Source organism: Poecilia reticulata, linkage group LG15, assembly GCF_000633615.1.
Source record: "Poecilia reticulata strain Guanapo linkage group LG15, Guppy_female_1.0+MT, whole genome shotgun sequence".
Lineage (NCBI taxonomy): Eukaryota > Metazoa > Chordata > Actinopteri > Cyprinodontiformes > Poeciliidae > Poecilia > Poecilia reticulata.
This window is the reverse complement of record NC_024345.1, coordinates 30168364-30171302: the sequence shown is the minus strand read 5'-3', so window position 1 is coordinate 30171302 and position 2939 is coordinate 30168364. Positions and strand designations below refer to the sequence as shown.

General features: G+C 48.8%; 1 protein-coding gene across 2 annotated transcripts in view; it reads left to right on the top strand.

The window, feature by feature from the left end:
- The window catches only part of psda (pleckstrin and Sec7 domain containing a), a 15275-nt gene that overhangs the window by 7107 nt on the left and 5229 nt on the right, over positions 1-2939 (top strand). The gene's annotated exons all lie outside the window — the stretch shown is intronic.

Genomic DNA, 2939 nt, shown 5'->3' with positions numbered 1-2939 from the left:
GAGTTGTGGGGCGCAGCCTGTGGAGTTGTGGGGCGGAGCCTGTGGAGTTGTGGGCCGGGGCCTGTTGAGTTGTGGGGCGCAGCCTGTGGAGTTGTTGGGCGCAGCCTGTTGAGTTGTGGGGCGCAGCCTGTGGAGTTGTGGGGCGGAGCCTGTGGAGTTGTTGAGCGGAGCCTGTGGAGTTGTGGGGCGGAGCCTGTGGAGTTGTGGGGTGCAGCCTGTGGAGTTGTGGGTCAGATCTCCCTGACTAACCACGGTGTTGGTTGGTGTTGGTTTGTCAGGAAGGTGAAATGCCAGGAGCCTTAAATCCCCGTTAAGTTTTACTTCAGCAGGTCTTCGTCACTGTGTCGACGCCACAGCACATTAGTCATTTGTGACATAATTCACTTGATTTATACATTTAACTTTAATAACTCAACATGGAATATTTAAAACGTTTCAGTTGCAGCTCAGTGATTTATGTTTTTTTAAATTGCATTTTAATTTAATTTACAACAAATTATAAAAAAAATTGTGTTAAAATATTGTTGATATTTCCACAAAAATATTTAAAATAAATATTTTAAATATTTATTCTGAAAATACAAAATAAAAACATTCAAAATGATTTTATATTCTGATAAGAAATTGGACAGCAATAAAAATGTGATTTTAAAACATTAAAGTAAAATGAATAGTTTAATTTTCAGTTCTGAAATGATATCAATGCTCCTCTTCATGGCTGAGCTTCATCTACATTCAGCTCATGACTGGCAGCCGGGGGCGGGCCTTAGCTGCTGGCTCTGTCCTCTGATTGGCTGCTGAGCTCAGAGAAAATGCGCATTGAGAGAGAGAGAGAGAGGAGGAAGAGGAGGAGGAGGAAGGTAAACAGTCCTTAACAGTTCAGTCTGAGGAAGAGGCGGAGGACTGAGATCACCTGAAGAAGACGAGGGATTCTCCTGCAGGAGGAAGAGGAGGAGGAAGAGGAGGAGATCAACAGCTGAGGAAGAGGAGAAGGGATTGTGTCAGATTCAGGGCGGATCAGGAGAAACTTTCCTCCTCTGTCTCCCCACCTTCATCCTCCTTCCTCTCCCTCACTCTCTCTCCGTCTGACTGTGTGGGTGTGCTCGCTCGCCCCGGCCTCCCTCTCTCTCCTCCTCTTCATCGTCCTCTGGGTTTTGGCCGCTGCTGATGCGTCTCCTTCGTCACACGTTTATTTGCAGTCCAGGGATTCTCTTCGCCGCCGCTCCGAGTTGGGATGCGTTTGTCTGGGTGATCGAGGCGTCGCATCGCCGTGGTAACCGCCTGGCCGGACCGCCGGGACCGCGCAGAGTCTGGGTCTGATTAACGAGACGGGAGGAAGAGGAGGAAGAGGAGGCTCCTTCAGAAAGTCTGATCAAACCTTTAAATACGTCATCGATCAGAAGAAACGATCTCTGCACCAAATGGACCCAGAAGTCAAACGTCTGCGACTCTAAAACAGAATCTGATTCGTTTCTGCCTCAAATCTGAAAAATATTTTTATTCTGGTTGAAGAAATAGAAACAGTTTGGGTCAGGAACCAGAAGTTTGATCTGGACGCTTCTGGACCGACCCAGAACTCTGACCGGATCTGCTGGAGGAACCGGATCCATCAGAACCAGAAGAACCTCTAACAGCCCCTCCAGACTGTGTTCCCCCACCATTCGGATCAGAACCGCTCCGCCTCCATCCGGACCCGAGTCGACCTGGATCAGCCATGATCGGAGTCAATAGCATTCACTCCTCGGGTCGGAACCGTTCGCGCTCGCTGTGCTCGGTCCGAAGCGGCGCCAGCCGGGACTCCAGGGAGTCGGACTTCCGGTACCCGCGGGCGCCCCGGTCCCGGTCCTTGAAGCCGCTGGCGTTCCCGGACCTGCTGGGCAAGAGCCAGGACCGGCAGCAGCACCCGCAGAACCGCAAGAAGAAGGTAGAGCTGGTACCGGGAGGTCCAGAACCTACAGAACCTCCAAATCTGTCCTGTTAGAAATTACACATTTACGTTTCTGGGCTGAATTTTCTGGTTGAAATTATAACTAAAATAATTAAAAAGTAAAGGTTTTATGAAATATTTCAGGTTTTAGAGCTGCATGTTGCCCTGCAGCCACCAGGGGGCAGCGACTCCCCTGCTGCTGACAGACCAGCAGCAATTCATGGGAGAAGAAATGAATCGATCTGATCTGACAGGAAACAAGCTGGAGCATTAATCTGACTTTAACCTTGGATTCTGGCCAAAAAGTCAAAATTTCAGCCATAATTTGATCAAAGATATTAATAAACATGATGAGATGTTAATAAGCATATTAACATCTCATCAGCATATTATTCTAATCTGGCTTTCTGGCTGTGAATCCCATCAGCTCCTGCCTCTGCTGGCTCAGAAATCCAGATGTGAACGTCGACGTAACGTCTGGTTTACGGTGGCAGGAGAGGTCTGCAGCTCTACTGCCACCTGCAGGTCGGAGGGGGCGTTGCGTTTCCTTGTAACGCCCCCTCCGTTTCTGTGCAAACTTTCATCACAACTACGTTATTCTGCAGGTCGCTTCACATCAAGTGCTGTGACTGCAGCCAAGTGGGCATTTCCAAGCACCCAGGTGTTGGCCACACCTGATTGGACGAATATTACACCTGTCATTCAACGTTGTTTTTTAAAATATTACTTGCTTAAAGGTTGTGAGTTTAAATATTGCTAGCTTAATTGCAATTAGCTTAAATGTCATTAGCTCTCTCTAAGCAACAATAATCTCAGGCAGGTTGAGACATTGTCCTATATCCCTCCTTCCGTCTTTAGCGCAGAACGTCAGGTTACATTTCAAGTTAAGATAACGGTTCCTGTCTGGCCCGGTTCCTGTCTGGCCCGGTTCCTGTCTGGCCCGGTTCCTGGCTCGGTTCCTGTCTGGCCCGGTTCCTGTCTGGCCCGGTTCCTGTCTGGCCCGGTTCCTGTC